The sequence below is a fragment of the Sturnus vulgaris genome, chromosome 2, assembly GCF_052056855.1.
Source record: "Sturnus vulgaris isolate bStuVul1 chromosome 2, bStuVul1.hap1, whole genome shotgun sequence".
NCBI lineage: Eukaryota > Metazoa > Chordata > Aves > Passeriformes > Sturnidae > Sturnus > Sturnus vulgaris.
This window is the reverse complement of record NC_142244.1, coordinates 59,891,579-59,911,166: the sequence shown is the minus strand read 5'-3', so window position 1 is coordinate 59,911,166 and position 19,588 is coordinate 59,891,579.

Below are 19,588 nucleotides of genomic sequence, written 5' to 3'. Positions count from 1 at the left end.
AAACTGAATAGCAGTTCTCAGATTTTGTCATCAGTGATACAGAAGGAAAGTTTATATAACACAGGATATGTTTACACCAAGTTCCACGCAAGGAAGACAAAAGGTAATACTATATTTACCTAGAACTACAGTAGAACCAGGTATGAGGAAGAGAAAATATCTGGATATGACCAGATTGTATTTGGTAGTTTAATCCCTTTCCTATCTCATAAATAGATTTAGGTGTCAAAATACGATTTGAAATTGTTTCTCAGTGAAATTAATTTAAATGAGCAGCATTCTGTTAATCTGTATACAATGAACAGCATTCTGTGGCTCTGTACACAACAGTCTCCAAAGCTGCTTTGAAAACACTAAAGTGTTTTTCTACCAGCATGCCATCCTATGAAATACTGATATCAGATATATTTCACATGTAAGTCTTGATCCCTCAGGGGATGACTACAGAGAGGAAGAAACATATACCTGGGGACAAGGAATTTGTGAGAGTAAGAAGTATTAGGCGAAGCAGAAGTCAACTCTGTACAAGGCAGAAATCCAACCCCAGTTTCCATCCAAATATCTTCAGAAGTCTGCTCTTTAGGAAAGTACAGTCTTAGCTATTAGCAGATACTGGTAATATTTAAAAAAAAAATCTTTCACTTTTTTTCTGTTGCTCAAAATATAATGCATTGCACAGAAAGGAATAACATAAACAAACATTCCCTCTTTGTGACTAAAATAGGCATATATAAAAGTGAATATAAAATAGAAATATTACTGTAATCTCAAGCTGAAATTTTGTCAAGCGTAGAATAATGGTTTTGCAATTTAATTTTTCTACTTCATTGCAACATGTTGCTTGGTGGAGTCCAAGGAGTAACTCAAAACTATAAGTATTCAGTATATGGAACAAATTAAGGTAGTAATTAAGTGGCATCATGCTGTAGATTTCAGTAAAGTGTTCATAGTATACTAAAATTTATACTTACCTGTAGTACTGTGGTCCAAGAAAACTTCTCTGAGCAAAACCATGAGACCTGGTGCTGCCTTGGACCTGGTGCTGCAGGGTGGGAACATGGCTCTGTCCCTTCTGATATACCAATCACAGACTGGGAAATATCTTGTCTCTGGTGAGAGAGGGCCTTCCCAGCTGAGTAAAGCAGGACTTCCCAAGGTGCTCAGCAATGCCCTTTTAATTCTTTCCCCAGTCTCTTGGTCTCAAGTGTAATCATAAGGAATCATAAGGATGAGGTGCAAACTGATCATGAGGGAAGATGCAGCTATGTGAAGAAACTAAAAAATTACACCTGAGCCAGAGTACAAAAGTGAAGGAAACTTTCATTTCTCCATAGCATGGCCAGGAGCTCACACAAATCCATGCTGCTAATTTCCAGGATAATTCAGTGAATATCTCATGGTTAAAATCTCCCCCAAAAGCTGATGGCAAATGCAAATCTATTGGATCTACAAGACCTTACTCGCTGCTGTGTCATAGTCATTTACACCTCTCTGACATCCCTATTACAGCAATAAACCAGATCCATCGTATTTGTATGAAAACAAATAATCTACATTGGAACTAATGAATTTAACAGAGCGATATGTTTCAACAAAACAACTTTCAATCCAGCAAAAGCAGCAGGAAATAATTTAAGTCTTTTTTTAGAAGATTCTTTCTATTAAAAACATTTTAAAAACTCATAACAATTTGAGTAAATGTGAAGGGAACTCTTTAGTCAGAACTCAGAAAATGAGAAAATGGATGATTTAAGTTACAGAACCTAGAACAGAACTTGGTCTCCTTGAAGTTACCAAAGCTAGCAGTGAGTCTGATGATAAAAAGCATAATTTAGAAGACCAAGAAAATGTGGTAGAATAAAAAGAAGGGACAACAGCTATATTAAAGCAGTTATCACTCAACTTGCTGCTGTGCAACACATTAATTGATCACAAACTTTACCAGCAGCTTTGTGAATATAGCAAAAACAAGAAGAGGTAATTCTGAAATATTCAGAAAATATTCAGATCAAATTGATACATCACAGACTTGGATATTTGATCTGGGCATTACTTTAAAACCAGAAATAGTGCTGTGTGGTCCAAGATGATCTATGGTTTCAACAGTGAGTGTTACACAAAAGGCTGGATGCAGACCTTGTGCCACATGCACAGCCTGTCCTACAGCCGTGGCAAATCATGTCTGCACATCATCCATCTGGACCACAGGCTGCCTGTCAGCCTCAGGGCCTGGTGCTGGCCATGTTGTAACAACAGACATGTAGGATAAGTGTGCTAAAAGACATTCTGGTCTTGAAGTTAGGAGTGATCAAGTCCAACTTGTAGCCAGCTGTTGGACTCTGGCTACCTCTGTATTCAATGGAGCAAGCTACAGATTGGGACTGCCTGTGGCTAACTGTGGACATAATGGCTAGATTGTGACATCCTTTCTCACATTCACTGAGTTCTTACCTCTGCTGGGTTGCTAAGGGTCTGGCAGCCTTGTCTGCTGCCCCTCTAAGTCACTCCTTTCTCTCCTGATAATGAAGGATATCTTAAGAGCCATGACCCCAGTCTGGCTTTAGTACAAAGGCAGGTGGTCTAACATGGTCCATATCTATGCTGCTAAAATAGAAAAGGTTCAGGTGCCCAGCTGCTGTACCTCAAGCTAAATAGGGTGGACAATGTCCACAGTGCCTTGCACAGGACCCTATAGAGCAGCCTTGTTTGGGAGAGAGCTGGCCAAGACAAATCATCAGATGAGCCATTTGGATGATCAAAGATACGTTTGACCTTGTTCCCTGATAATACTGACCTATAAAATCTAATCAGTTATGCAACACAGCTCACAGACTGATGTAATATTCCCTGTAGGAAAAAGAGGAGAAAAAGTCAGATCTACCTGAGAAGGTCAAAGTATTCTGCATTCTAAACATTAACTTACGATGCAGCTTACAGCATTTATTAACACATCTATAAATATTGAGAGATTCTTACACAATCAAGATAGTTTCAGTAGCACTTATATTATGAAAGATGTCTCAGGCTTTACAGAAAACCATGACTTTTACTTTTTTGTGTTAATGGACAGATACTTTTTAAAATTCCACTGCTCCCTTTTACAGGAGGCTATGTTTGCTATACTGCAAAAGAGCTAATGAAGGCATTCTTATAACTTGTTCTGAGCTAAAGGGATGAACCAGATGACTCAGAGGATTTGGTTGCTGCAATTTTTTTAAGCTCATCAATGGCAACATCTGTTTCTTGAGTGCATGAAGCAGGAAATATTTTCTTTCCTTTTTTAGTTATCAGAATTATTTAAAAGAGAAGGAGTGAGCTAGAGGTTTAGCTCCATGGTGTCACAGCTACCACATTACTGGCACTTCAATTATTTCATCTGAAGATTGTTTGTGTCTTTATGCTGGACATCAGTGAAGACCAGGCCACTGTGGGTATATCTGGAGGGAAACAGTGATGGTTCCACCAACACTTTCCATCTAATGAATCTTCATCCCAACATGGAAGTGGTATATCTCCTAGTTTGAAGAACAGGTAAATTGTCCTGTAGTTTTAAGTGTGAATTGACACAGAAGTCACATCCTTTTCTCAGATCATATCCACTTCTAACTGCTTTGGAGGAGAGGGTACAAGACAGTGAGGATGCAGAGGCTGATGCTCTTAGACTTGGAAGCAGCATTGCACAGGCTCTCCTACAGTGAATGTCTAATACAGACGGGTACACCAGTCCTCAAGTAAGAGGCAGACAGAGAACTTCTTTCTTGTAAAGGAATTAAAACATAGATGCAAACAGTTCCAGTGTGACTACTCAAGGAATAACTCACCTGTGTGAGAAAGAAATCCCTAATTCAGCCTGAATACTGAAAACAGTACTGAAAACATACTGAAAACAAAAAAGTAAACAGAAGTCCTTCCCAGAAGTATTCAGACCACTCTGCCCATGAGCACTTGGACTGTTCCAGGTCTTCTTGCTGTGTGAGGGGTACATCTTACATCAAGCATACATCAAGCACCAAGGAAAGGTCCCTTAGTCTGCTCTTGTCTGTTTACACTGAGTACAGGAGCCACACTGAAAGAAAGGAGCACTAGAAAGTGGTTGAGAGGTAGAAGGACTTGTCTGGGAGAACTGAGTAAGAAGAGGCACACATAAATCAAAAATAATAATCCACTTTATTAAACTCCAATCACAAAGCCTCCTTTGTCAAGGGGGACAATAGATAAGCTGGTATTGGAGGCACCACCAAGACATGCAGAGCTCTACCAGATATGCAAAATAATTTTGTGCCTTGTTAGCCAGTCCCAGAGTTCTTTTTGTCATACATACATGGGCCAATCCCAAAATTGTGTGGCATGATTTCTAGTTTTTGCTCCTTGAAATTCACCCAGAATCCACACGCTCACCCCAGTGCCACAAGAATGTCAGAATCTGTTCTAGGTAGGAGATGTTAAGAGTAGAGCTGACAGAATAGGCTCTAAACCTTATTTACCCTTCTCTCACCCAAGCCAAAGCAGTGCCACACAGTAAGATTAGACACATTCCTCCTGATACTGGCTGTAATGAGAAACAAGAAGTAATGAGGTGATTTATTATCCCCCGTCTCTCCCAAAGACCTCAACATGCTGGCTCTGTCCTGTACTCTTCTGCAGCTGATTTCAGAGGGACAGAACTCTATTCACTCTTTTTCTGCAGAAAATATCCTGCCTGTTCCCCAACACAAAGAAATGAGGAGGTAAGGCAAGTCGCCAGGTTCTCAGAACTTTCCCTCATAAAAGCAATATATGTGCTTACTGTTCTTCTAGATTACAAAAACTGGAAAGGAGAAGAGAGAACAGTAAATTGCACAATGCATTTTATGGAATGGAAAACACAGCACGATTGCTGTAGTAAAGTTTGTTTAGCCCATAAACATGCCATGGCTTGATTGAGAGCACCATAGTCACTCAAATGAGTCAAGATTCCCCAAGAGGACTTTCCACTGAGTTCAGCATGATTTACCAAATTTGATGGAGAATGAAGAACTGTGGGTTGGCTTCAGTGGCTAACTATCCCCTGGGTTCAGACACTCCATCTCTTAACTGCTATCAGTCTACTGCACTCCCAGGTGCCCCAAAGTCTTGGAGTAAGAGTCCTGTTGTGCCAAACATTATACAAACAGAAATTAGCAAATAGACCTTGTCCTGAAGACATCATAAGGCTATCTTCAGATTTTTTTCTATGCTTTAAAAAGCGTGCCTGAACAGTATCTAAGGAAGGGATGAGGTACTTAGAATTTAGAACTTGTTCAGGATTGATTAGATTCTTAGGCTTTCATGCTAGAATGCTTTCTTCACCATTGATCCTCTTGATTTCTTTGAGGCTCCTGGTGAAATAAAGGTCTAATAGATCCAAATCATGCTGCTGAAAGGCAGGCACCAGTGTTCCTGGTGATATTTCTGGTACTGCTGAGCATACAAGCAATAGCAGTATATCCAGGCTGATCTCACCGGGTAGGCAACTCTCTAAATGTTGTTGGTACAACCACGGGATAGTGCAAAGTTTAATTGGTGTTTATTCTGTCTCACACTGTGTGGGACAGCAAAAGTAGCGTGAGCAATTCAGGCTGCCTCCAGCCCACAGCAGCCATTGTCCAACTTCTTATGTCACTGATGGAAAAAAGTCACAATAGTTCAGGCTGCTGTGTGTCAATTATCAGCCTGGTCCAGTGGCTGCTTGAAGTCACAAAAAATGTCTAATGTGTTCACTCTACTGTGTTCACCGGGTTAGCCTTTGTAAACCCTGTAGGGTCTGATGATACTGAAAGTGGCCCACAGTACCTCACCTAAATGAGACAGCACTAGTGTCACACCAGTTTATAATCACAAATAATGCTGGTAGGCCCAGCGGCTTCTTCATTAGAAATAAAAGTTCCATAATGTGAATCTGGGAATCCAAACAGTTTTTCATGTACTGGTTAAGTTACAATGAAAAGAAGCAGAGATAACAAGCTTGAACTTCAAAATAACTCAGAAAAAAAACCAAAACAACAGTCCTTCTCTCAATATAGAAGAGTTTCTGGGAGGCATCCTAAAAATTAAGCTGGCATTCTGCTTGCCTCACCTGCAGTGTTTATCTCATGCTGTTTGCAACAAGAAAAAGCAGTATTTAAGTAAAAGCCATCTTAGGATACTTCTGTTAATACCATAGGAAATTACTTTTTAGTTTCTTAGGGCTGCTTTCTTTCCTTTGAAACTCTTTCAGGCTCAGGTTGGATGAGGCTCTGAGCAACCTGGACTAGCTGAGGATGTCCCTGCTCATTGCAGATGGAGTCTCTTCCAAGCCACACATTTGTGTGTATGGCCAACAAGTTTAGTCTGACACCTGATGCTGTGCATCAAGGATATGATATTTTGCTCTGCAGCAAGGATATGAAGGAAAAATCACATATTCCCTAGGTATGGCTTCCGTAACCCAGCCACTCAGTTCATCTGTGTTTGGGGTCTACTTTGACTGTCTGGCTATAAAACACACCTGAAATGTGTCACAAGGGCTTGGGAGGACAATTTGAACCACCACTGAGCAGGCTTGGTCAGAGTGACCCATCCAGCACAGCATCAGCACATGTCCTGGCTCAGTCCCAGCAGAGCTGTGGCTGCATTAGGCTGGTGCTGTGCCCAGAGTAATTAGATCTGCCCCTGAAGAAGAATAAGGAACTTGGGCCAACTGACAGGGCAATGTAATTATATTAGTTCTTCTGGAGCTAATTCAGGGACCATAGCATTAGTTGAATTGTGTAGCCTAGATGTTTCAGAAGTTACTAATTTTGAATTATCTTTAATAAGCTCTCACAAGGGAGAGATTTATTAATGCAGTTGTAGGTTCCATCCATCTCTCCCTCCTGCTTCTGTTAGCAATGCCTTCTGTGGTGTGTTTCCTTCCAGTCCCAAAACCTGTAGTGCAGCCACATGAGCCTTACAACCCCTCCAATCTTCAGTCTCCATCAGGAGGCATGACTCTTTCAGAGGGCATCTGACACATTTTCCCATTCAACCTTGGAAAAGAGCTTGCTCCAGCCATTTTCAGAATTGCAGAATGGGGAGGTACGCTATTAAAGAAATGAAAATGAATGGTATCAAGCACAATGGAATCAGGTCAGGTTAATGATATCGGAAGGTCATTATTAATTTTTTCTGCCTTTTCAGAGTTCCTTTCTCCTTTCTTTTCCAAAGCAGCTTAGATACGTTACTGTGATAAGCATAAATGTTCAGTCAGACAGTCAGACACTGTACCTTCACCTTATTACGTGTGACTGAGACTGCAAACAGCTCAGATCAATCTCAGAGATATTAAATTAGAGCTGAATCTCACTCCATCTCCCATACAAAATGAGCTGAGCTAAATCTGAGATAATGCCCATATCAAGAGACATTACAAAGCATATTCTATTGGGCGAAGATTTATTTTTAGTTTTTCCACAGAATATTTCTGGTTATATGAACAGTGGGAAAGAAGAGAAATTCTCAGCATTAGAAATGCATTGAATCTGTACATGTATTATGTAGCAGCTAGGGGTTCTGTCTTTAAGACAGGACCAAATAATGATTCTTGCATAATGTAACTATATGACAACTAAAAAGAAGCCCCAGGTTGAAATGGGAAGCAGAGAATATTACAGAATCACCCTAACAAGGTCATTTGAAAATGAGGGCAAGTAAGTAAGCAACTAAAGAAAAAAAAATTAGATGTAATGAAAAGAAAGGAAACATTAATTATAAGGTGTGTGCAGAGCAAGGAATAAGTTAGATTTGTAAACTAAATTGGCACATAAAGGCAATTTTCTCTCTCTGCAGGTTTGAAAAGGCTTCTCCCATTCCCCATGCCTTTACTGCAGTTCCTAGGGGCATAAAAGGACCTTGGGTCATAAGCACTGAGCTGAGCATCATTGTCATCATCATGACAATGAAATTGGTTTAGGCCATCTCAAATGGTTTAGTGATCATGTTCTGGCTACCCCTGTAATGACAAATAGAGCAGAGAAAGGTTTAAAGGCTAACATGCTGTCCTAGGACCACCCAAACTGTTCATTGCTAAAATATCCTTGGCACATTTTTGTCTTTTTGTTCTAATATTTTCCCAGACACTTTCTGGACACAGATGGGGTGAGGGACAGCTTGAGTGTGTGCAAGCTTTTCTGATGAGTGAGGGGAAAGGTTTGCTGTGGGGAGATGAATTGTGCTGTGCCACTTGGCCTCAGGACCAGAGTGTGCTCCTCAGTCTGTTTCATTTGGTAGTGCAAAATGAAGGCTTTCAGAATCATAGAAGTCAAATAAGGTAACAGAAGACAGGAAAAAAAGACAGTTTGTAGTTATTCTTCTTAAACAGGGAAAAGATCAGTCAACATCAGTTCCTGGAAGAAATCCAGAACAAATAAATGACTGACTATGTATAAGGATCTAAAAGGTAACAAGAAGATGACTAATAGTCCACTGGGATTCATCACAACCAGATTGCATTATACCAATTTAACTTCTGTCTATACCAAGATCTTAGAGTTGAAACAGTTATATATAACTTTCTCACTGACAAATCTACAAGACTGTCCATCCCACACTTGACTGTACATTAGCAGAAAATCCTCAATAACTGCATTCTTGAGAAGCATCTTCTGGTTTAGTTTCATCCCAAAAGAAAGCAGGTCTTACACCTCAAGGGTGGTGTGTAATACAAATTAAAACATGTTATGTAGGGATAAAGTCAACCACTTCAAAATTATTCTTGTAACAACTGAAATACGAATGACTATGTATACTGCTGGGCATCATAAGATGAAACACAGTTTCCATTAGAAAACGAGAGCCATCAGATCAGGTTTTACATGCAGAGGAACAGCTTCCAAGGCATACTGTTTTGTTCCACTTTTGTAAGAACTCAGCTGAAGCTCTCTGTTTAGTTCTGGGTATCAGAAAGAGAAACCAGAGACAGACTAGAAGAAAGTGATATTGAAACTATGACCTTTTGGGAAAGATTAAAGGACTTGAGATTGTTTAACTTAAAAACTGACTGGGGACATGACAACAGACCACAAACATTTTTAAAGAGAAGAGAATAATCTATTCCTTCTTCCCATAATGGATAGCATAAACAAGAATAACAGGAAAAGTATCCTAAATCTATGCACAGGGAAGCACTTGCACAGGTTGCCTATCGAGATATGGCAGTCTTTGTCAAGGAGGATCAGTAGCAATTTGACAAGAAAAAAATATAACTGACACTTCCTTAGGCTATGTGGACAGACTAGGGCAGCTTTTGAATGTCCTTCCCAATCCAGTTTTCCTATGACTCTGTGCTCACTCCTCCTGACTTAGTGGAACATTATTTTTCCCAAATGTCCTTGTTGCAAGCAGTGGAGGGCAGAATGGTTTTTGCCACTGATCAGCTTAGGATGTTTTCTCAGGTTACCATCTGAAGTTGTTAAGGTAAAATCTTCCCTAGGAAACCATCTTGCACATCTAACTACTGTGGAGATCCCACTCCTCTTGCCACTGCTATGGAATGGAAGAGACATTTTCCTTCTCTTCAGATCATGATTTCAAATACATGTGGTTGTGTTCAGCTAGGAGAGATCACGGAAGTGCAGATCACATGCAAAAATAGAATTTTAGGTGCCTTGGAAAATGTATTGCATGTTTATTTGGGTCTTTTGAGGAAGTGTTGAGAAGATTGTGGAGAAGACTGGAACATGCATATGCTGTACTCAAGCTGCTGTGCCTCTGTCAAGTGCCTCAATAGAAGAATGTAAGGACAGCAGAGAGTAAAAAAAGTAGAGGTAACTGTAATCACCAGTTACAGGGGCATATCCTCAGGGCCAATAAAACAAGCACCTAACCCCTTACTGCAGTCCCTATATAGAACAGGATACTATCTGGATTAATCTGGTACTAAATAGCTGTTAAATGCATAATCTTTATGTACAAACCTAGTGTATATGCAAACTCCAAGGGGGAAATGTGAGTTACTGTGGATCTGCATGGTTCCATCTTCCTCTCTAATATGGTACAAGTGGCAATAAAAAGATGCTTTTTCTGAAGCCTGCTGCAGGAGAACATGGGCTTGAGCAGATGCTTAGAAGCTCGGAGCATTTTGCCCCTTGCAGAATGAATGCCAGACATCTCACACATCAGAGGGTAGTTGCTCTTCAGGAAAAACGTGACATTTAGCACTAAGTCAGGAGAAACACAATGGCCTGAGCAATGCTGTATTACTGTGTTGATGACTAGATGTGCAGTGACATTTAAAAAAAGAGCACTGGCTTTTTGGTGCTCTACAAACTTCAAACCTGATTCTTTAAAGCCTTCATGCACGGAATTCACATTAACTTGTGCATATGCAGGACTAGCCAGGTCAAGCCCTGAATATTAAATAAACATTTGTCATTCCTGATGTTGCTGCTTAGAGCTGACATCATATTGTTTTGTTTAGGCAGAAACCATTCAAAACTTTTTCATACTCTGGGTTTTACTGAACTGAGAAGACTAATATTTATAAAGCAATTCTTCTAGAAGGGAAACCCTCAGTCTTTTTCACCCCTCAAGAAAACCCCCAAATCTGAAAGAAGTGTAACACTGGCAAAATCTACCAACCAAGTAACCACTGAAACAAATAGTCAGTGTTAAAAAGAATATGAGGCCATTCCAAAACAATTTCTTTTTAGGAAATCTAGACAGCATGGCAGCAATAACATGGAGAATTTAGCTTTCCCAAGCTACAACATTTTCTTTTAGCAGTCAAAAAGCTCTATAGGCAAGGAGAACATACAGCCAAGTTTTATTTTGCCAGTGCTGTTAATTTTTTATACATAGTGAAATAAATTGTGAAGCTGTAGGTGTTAGTGGAGCCTGAATATTATGAACTGGAGAGGTGGAGAAACTGTGTCTCCTGGCCTCAAGGACTCTGCAGTTTAACTCTGTGATCCATACATTGAAGCCTGACTGAAATCAACTTCTGCTGAAGGCAAGATTTGACTTGTCCCTAGAGGAGAAACTCCAGAAACTGTAGTGGTCTGAATAGTTTGTTTGCTCCCCAGGGAAAACGCATTGAGAACCTGTAGCTGTGGCATGACTCACCTACTCATTATGTATCAGGGGCTGGAAATTCCTCTGCTCCATGAAAATAGAGCATGTCCCCTAAGTATCTGGAAAACTGACACAGTGGTTTTCCATCAGGCAAAGTTTTGCTTCTGTAAACCAGAATGAATAAGAATAGAAATGCAGGAATAAGAATGAATGCTGATTTCTAGAAAACTGGAGAACTGCAAATATAATTGACTGAAAGATAACACACAGAAGCAGTACATCTTTATGTAGGGGTTAGTATACCCATTAAATTGATTTTTTTTTTTAACTGGAGCTTAACACATGTAAACAGTACATAGGGCAAATTCTTACTAGTTGGAAACTTGATCACTGAAAATGAATAGTCAATCAGTAGAAACACTACGGGACCAGACATCATTACATGAATGGCAGATGGCCTGAGCAGCCTTGCAAACTTTATGAAAGTTGTTTTCCATTTGAATGAAAATGAAGAGAAAATGTAATGAAATGAGGTTGCTCTTTCACAGTCTATGAGTTATATCCAGCTCTTGCTGAAGTTGATGATGGTTTTGTTCCATGTATAGTGGCCACCTGCTGTAAGTGGTTAGCTGAATTTCAATTTTAGCTATATGTTAGGGAAGAATCGGAGAAGAATGTGGCTCAAGGCTTTTTTTAGAGCAAGGCGTTCAGTCTAACGTCCCAGCCCTACAAAAAAGACAGCTAATTCATATTTTTGGAGTTAAACTTCCTTCAGGGTGATAATACATCTGCTACTACATGCTTGTTCAGCACATTATTACCCTGGCTTGGCTGGTGTCCCTGGGCAGTGCCCTCTGACAGATGGCATTAGTAATATTAATGATGAGAAAGAAAGATCACTATTGGCATTAGCATCCTGTTCTGTAGAGAGCCTGAAGGTATGCAAAGGTCTGGAAGGGGATAGAGGGTACTGGTACCCTCTTTCCTCTGGGTCAGGATTAAGGCTGCTGAGGAGGATAAAACCTGCCATGTGCTGTACATGGAGCATAAGTCCAGAGAGTTTTAGGTCGTGCCCATTACAAGCACCACATTTATCTGTGGTGCAGCAACAGTAGCAGTAGTAGTTGTAATAGAAGCAGCCACAGTTGTAGTAGTAGTTATAATAACAAATTGTTATAACAACTTAACTGACTGCCCTTTTTCAAGGGAGTGGATACCATTTGGGCATAGGAAAAGGAGGTCTGTGGGGAGTATAGTGTTCTAGCTCCACCACACTACTTGCCCCTATTACTTATTAATCTTATTAATAAATTATTAATTTGCTCGATTATTTCATCAATCTGTCTGGCTCCAGCTAGGGTTAATGTTTAAGGTAGTTTTTCTGTTGTGTAGTTCCCCTGGCTGGGACTCCTTCAGTTTCTGGAGCTTTCTCTCAAAGTAGCTTTTGCAGCAGCTTTGAGAATATCTCCACTGAGATATGCATAATACGTTATTTACTGAGAAATTCCTAAAGAAAACCTGCCCTTTAAAAAAAAAGACTTTACTAGACTTAGGCAAATAGATTTAGAAACATTAGAGACAGAGCATTTTTATCTACATGAAAAGATTCCTTTTTTTTTTTAAACAACCAACAGCTGTGCCTCATGGATAAGCCCCAGCAGATGAAAACACGTCCAGAGCTGTTACAGTTGCTTTAAAAGGCTATTGCCAATACCTAGCTTTGCCACTTTCTTCTAAGTGTTTTGGAACTTCAAAATAAAAATATTTATTTTCTAAATATCCTCTGGACTGCAAAACATACCCTTCAGGATTTCTTCGCTAATTTTCTGTACAGAGGCAAGGTGAGTAAACATGGGGCTACTCTATCTTATCCAGAAACTTTTTCATTTGTATGACTGTGGAGTGTCCTCTTACTTGAAACTCAAAGACTTTGGTGGTCTGAATTCTTTTACTAAACACACTTGCTTTCCTGGAAGGCAGTATGGAATTTCACATAGGTTTTGCTGAGGAAGGAGAATGATTGCACTGTAGACATTTAAGCTTTGTATACACTTTGGAAGATAATAGCCATCACATTTAAACATTAATTTTCACTTCATCCCCTGATGTCAAGAAAATTCTGGCAGGGAGGCCAACAAGAACAAGCCATAATTTCATTCTCAAGGCAGCGGAACACATTACAATTACTGGCACCATCATCAGCATTGATTGCACTGACTGGTAGCACTGGGGTGAGACAAATCCATACCACAGCTGACCGGGGACACCATACACCTTGGGAAAAGACGTTTTAAGTCCTCTTCTGCAGGGCTGTTTGCAGCTTTGTTGCCTTGCAGTTGCATAGCATGCCACGGGAATGGTACTGCAAAGCGTTCAGTGGAGTTTATGTGGTCCATGCACCCCTACTTTGCTCCAAACCCTGTTGTCTCCCATTCAAGCATGCTGCCACTCAGGCCCTGCCTTTGTTCCTCAGAAAAGAGGAACTTTACCCATCCTGTTTCTTTGTGACATACACAGCTGACCATTTGATCAAACATCATGTTAAAAAACCCCTCTGTGAGCATAACTGGAAGCTGTCATAGAAGCACGGTGGATGCAGGGAATGTCCAAGGAACATGAAGCCATAAGAGATGGTTGTGCTTTAGCAACATGCTATGTTGGAAGTGGTATATTGTGCTTATTTGTGGTTGACTGCCTCATCAATTTTCATTTGGGAACTGAAATGGAATTTGGGGGTAGATATGGTATTAATTAGGAAGGAAACTGGCTGCAATATGCTTGGAGATAAAAAATCTTTTCTAGTGGGAATCTGGTTTTGTATCCTGTCCAAGTTGTTAAAGATGCATTTTACTGCAGAAGATATTTTTATGCAGGACTGTTAGCTCTCACTGGAGAACAAGTGAATTAAACATGAAGATGATTGGATTAGTGAGAAAAAAAAAAGAAAATAGACTTTCTGGCTACAATAGATTCTTAAGAATTAAGCTTTTATTGGTAATGTCTGCTAATTACCCCATGGATACCTCCCACATCTGTGTAAGTAGTTAGGTAGTTCTCATCATCATGGCACTTTACATTATTTGTCTGACCACTCTGAAAGGAGCATAAGATCATTATAAAACATTCACAAAGCCATGGATAGCTACAGCATCTGTCCTATAGCTCATAAGTGCTATTGAAGCACATCTTACACACCAGCAGTATATAATGGTGTGCAGTTTTTAAAAGTTAGGTAAGGGTTTGATGGTAAATTCTTATTAAGGCTTTGTGACATCGATCAACCTCAGACACCAAAACAGAGCTTCTTTAAGCTTTTCAGGTGTTTATTTTCCTTCCCAATTGAAGAGCACAGCCTCCTGCAATTGAACTGGCCCTGCATGGAGTTTCTTGCTCTACTGGGCTCTAAGTGTAAATCAGGGCAACACAACTATAGCAGCAAGGCCAGAAAAGAGAAGTAAAAAATTTGAAGGATGCCTGCTGATTACAGTCAGATATAAATCAATGAAAAACATCACAGGAAAGGAATCAGGGGAAGCAGGGTGGAATCCTGTTTGGGAGAGGAAAAGACAGGTTAAAGGATGTGCTAGAAGACTGAAATTCATTAGATGGCTTGTAAAATACAGGAAAAACTAGATTATAGGGAGGAAAAGCAGGAAATTACTAAAGGGTATGAAAAGGCTGAGTAGAAACTTTAGTGAGCAACTCTAGCAATCAACAGGAAAGGTGAAAGCTGCCAGCAATCCAAGAATTTTAATTCAAGGGGTAAAAGACTTGAGCCAGGCTGGCTGTCAACCTGAAAACTGAAGTCCGGTCTCCCAAAGAAGGGAAATGAAGGAGGGGGATGGGAATTTGGGAAAAAAATAAGTCAAGCCCACCAGAAGATAGAAAAGGGACGAGTAATTGGATTTCCAAAGACAAAGAAGATAAAAAAGGAATAGAGATGGACTTGAGAGGAGAAGGCAGTAAGAGTGGAAGTCTGGCATCTCTGCAGCAGCTTTGGGAATCAGAAAACAGGGGCCATGAGCCAGGGCTCAACAAGACCCAGAAATACAAAAGGCAAGGAAGGAGGGGTCAAAACAATCTTTGTGGGAAAGCTGACAAATATCAGGAAGATGGATTAGTGGTGGTCTTAACATCTGTGTGGTACCAGACAACTGTGAGAAAGAGACTGCAGCCCAGCAGAGGAGCTAATTTAGGACATACCATCATGATGTAAGTCCAGTTGCTTTATGGGGAGTGTTGTGGGAAGAACAGTTTCATACCTCCTTTACCAATGTTCCTAAGATGGTCCAGGGCCTGAAAAACTGTGACTTGTGCCTTGCTTTGAGGAGAAAGAGGTGTCTTAAGTAAAAGTTTTTACCTTTTATATCGAAACTATATTTTTTAGATGACAAAAAATTTGAGAGGGAGAAAGCAAGTGATCAAAAAGACAACAATTTCTCTGTACTGGTGGAAGATGTTGAGTTTTTCTGGAAACTCAGAATCACAACTTTCCCAAAAGAGCTTCACAAAGAGGAGCTATCTCTTACCCTGATGTGCTCAGATAGAGAGCTTGCTTTTAGCCACAGCATTAAAATTCAATGTCAGAAAACTCAAGGTCAAGCTTTTGTTTTTATCAAAGCTTTAAATAATTAAAAACTTTAAGGACACACTTTAGGAAGGATCCATTGATTGGAAAGCTAGTGGAAAATATTTAGCACATTGAAAAGAAGCTCTATTTATTTGTATGGAAGACCTCTTCTGCACCAGAGTAATTTCAGTCCACAAAATGCTCAAAGATGCAGTGCCACCTTTTGGACAAACTGATGTCATGTTAGGTCAGGCATGGAGTTGAAAGAAAGAGAGAGAAATAACAGGTGACATTCAGACCCTAACCAGAATTGTCTCTCTGAGAAATGATCAGTAGCAAATGAAGACAATTGGAAGCAATACCCAGAAATGGCTGTCTGCTTTTTCTTTAAGAAATGTATGTCTTTATTTCCCAATTTATTTGAAAAGGATTTTAAGGTCAATTAAGTCCACAACTGTTAAAAAAAAAAAAAAAGAAAAATGAAAGACAAGCAAAAAACAAGAAAAAAGCATACTATGGTTATACAGAACTGGAGTATGGGTGTCAACTCTGGGCTTCACCAGTTGTAATGAAAGAGAAGCAGTGTCAAATTCTCCAGGGACTGCAGATATACAGTGCATGATCTTCACGATTTAGAGAAGAACATTCAAACAAATATGTGTGCCATCATCTAGATCCAAGGGGACTGCTGCCGTGGTCTTGGAGATTTAAGGGCTGACAGCACAGAATCTGTATGTAGTTCTTGCCTAGCAAAGAATACTTTAAATGATATATCACTCATCTTCAGTGAACTGTAAAGTCTGTGTATTACCTGCTCTGGCCAAAGCATCCACAAATAAGAAGGAAGCTAACCATACAGAAAGGTGAACTGATTAGTCTGGAAATCACATATCCACCCAGTGGTACTGTCCTGCTGTGCTGAACATCCTTTAGGTAATCTCTGTAGGTTAACTATTTCCTTGAAAACACTGAAAAGATATTGTGCAAATAACGTGGACATATAATGAAAAAACCCCGAAACCCTAGTCTCTGCATCTTTCTGCAGTGTAAATCTTTTGGATCCTTGTACTCAGGCCAAATCTGACAATGAGGTCTTAAATAATTTCATTCATTTCTTCCCCCTTTACCATAACAGCAGCAGTGGACAATGCAGCCCTTGCTCAGTAGCCTGTCACAAAATTATATCCATGTGTAGAACAGTCATTAGGGTATCCTAGTATTTTCCTGGAAATGCTGTAATAAAGAATTGCACTCTGAAGGAGGTTAATATTCTGCTACAGACTTCTATTACTGTCATGTCTAATACCTGCCAAGGGGATGGCAGGCTAAAATTACTGCAGCATCTTTAAGATTTCTCTGCTTTGTCACTGCTACCACTTTCTTCAGCCTCCAGCTTATCTCCTAGGGACCAGACGTGGAGTTCAGGGATCTGGGGACCCATCTCATTTTGTGTGGAATTACTGGCAGGTGTCTTGGTGGTCCTGGAACCCATCACGTATTTAATCTGATTCTCTTCTGTGTGCCAACACAGGGATTGTTATTATAGACTCCTCTGTCTGCCTCCTTTTCTTCTCACCAACTTGGCTGATTGCAGTGGCAGATAGTTTTCTCCAGAAGGGTGAGTTACAGGGTGTGTATGCATTGCTTTCTAGTAGGTAAGAGGTGCTTTTAGAATGACACAAAGTCCTTCTTCCCAGTGGCATATCTGTGCTAAGAGAGCTTTCCTCTCTCCAGTGTTTCACTTGTCTTGGACAATATGTATTATAAAGCATCCTGTCTCTATGTGCCAGCCAATTCCAGTAATGCTGTGGATTGAGTATGATTTAATCTACAACTAAAACAAAAATATAACAAAGAAAATTTCAACTGACAGACATTCTTTCAGTTCAATCCCAAATGAGATATTTTGGTTTAGTTTTGTGTATTTCCCTCATGCTTTAAAAAATAATATATAGCTAAAGTTAGTCTTGAAATACCATTAAAAGAATACTAATTATATATAGCATATTACATGCTTCCAAATTCTGAAATATTTTGATTGTTCCAGTTTTAAAAAATAATATATTAGAATTTCATTACATGCACACACACAATATCTATTTGTTTTCATCTGTAAATATTTGTCCATTTTGCAAAAAAATTCAAATATTATCAGTCCAAATAATATTTTTCCTTAGTGAATAAATAATGCAAATGACAAAATAAGTCTCATTCTACTCACATCTTCTATTTCAGGTATGCATTATAAATAAAATTGTGTTTGCTTTCAATTTACAAAGGATCTAATACGGAAAAAGAAAACAAAAGAAATAGGGGCACATCTCTCACAGGAAATTTTACTAAAAGTTTATATTATACTCAAATTTAGTTCAAATGCTTCTACTTCACCTTTTGTGTGGTGGGCGCGATGGTAAATGGCTGTTTATGATTTTTATGTTCTATATTCACCTGTTCTTGTTCCATTACTGTACTGTGCTGCTTTGCACTTTTGTTGGCTTTTTGAAAATCTGTCTTGTGTCGAGTGTCTGATAATGTGACAAGGCAGTTAAACCAAAAGAAAAGTGAAAGTGTGTAATTCTGCACACACGCAGCAGCTGCTGTGTCTATGATTCTGCAAGATGAAAAGAGGTGCCTGGGGAATGCAAAGCTAAGGGCCTGACTCCAACTCTTCTCTTACACCACCAGGCACCATAAAATTCAGATGCAGTACAACAGAATGTCAAGTCATTTTCTGTCTTGTCATGGGAAACTTAAATCTGTTAACGAGAGCAGAGCTTCCTTAACACTTTCCCCAGATAATCAAGTTTGGTAGAATCTAAAAGGCTTTAAAAGGAGGACCGGCGTTTTTAAAGAGATAGATGAGCAATCTACTCAGCTTTGGGGGAAAAAAAGCCCAAATCTCATTCATAAAGCAGTCTCCAATAAATAAGATGCAGGAAATTAGAAGTTATCCCTATTAAAAAAACAGAGTAAAGTAGCTGCCGTGCATAAGAATAAGGTGATGGGTTAAACCTGAGGTCATGCTGCAATTATTTTTCCTGAGCATCTTCAAATTCTCATCCAATATTCATGTCAATATGCTGCAATTAGAGACATGACTAAGTAGCAATACATAGACAGTATCGAGGGAGGAAAAACTGCAGACACTTCTGCAGAAAACTTCTCTTCACAAGTGCAACAAGAAGGTCTTCTCATGAATGAATCAATTTCAATAGGATTCAAAGTTAAATTTTCAAGTACACAGGCAGATGTTTTCTCTTGAGAGCACTGATATTGCTAAAGCAAAACAAACCTTCTCCAGGCTGAACATAGCTGAAACGGGCAGCTTTTGAGGTAATAGATTGTCCTATGTATTAGAAGCTGAACCAGTATAATTGCTTTTAAAATACCACTCTGTAGTTTCTCTATTACCTACATTCTCTGTAGCTACACGAGGAAATGTGTTTGTGTCTTTCTCTGATGATTGAAATACTGTGCTTTCCCATGGTTGTTGGTGAGCCACGAATCAACCTATTATGAGTCTGTTCTCTCACATGAATGCCATTAGAAATCAAATGATGCACCCACAGCTGGCTGGACATGAAGTGACAGTGCATGCTAAGCCTCCACTCCCCATGGAAATTTTCAGTATTTCAGTGTGAGTGGCCTTGTAGAGAAGGGCAGGTTGTTCTAAGAAGCACTTAATCTTGGTGTCAAAGTGTGAAATTTCACACACTTTGAGGGATTTGTGCTCAATTACGTTACAGCTGAACCAAAATTATTTTCTGAATTCAAGTCTGATAGGAAATTTTCTTTGTTTACTGGTCTGGTTTTGGGGAAGAGGTAGTTTATTCATCCTGCAACACAACAGCTTTTGCAGATTCTGTCTGCCATGTCCTGGAGGTAATAACACTCTGAAACATTACTGGAAGGTTGTGGTAAAACTCCGGGGACCAAACTCCTCAAATGTTCCTGCGGTGCTCATAGCAGTTT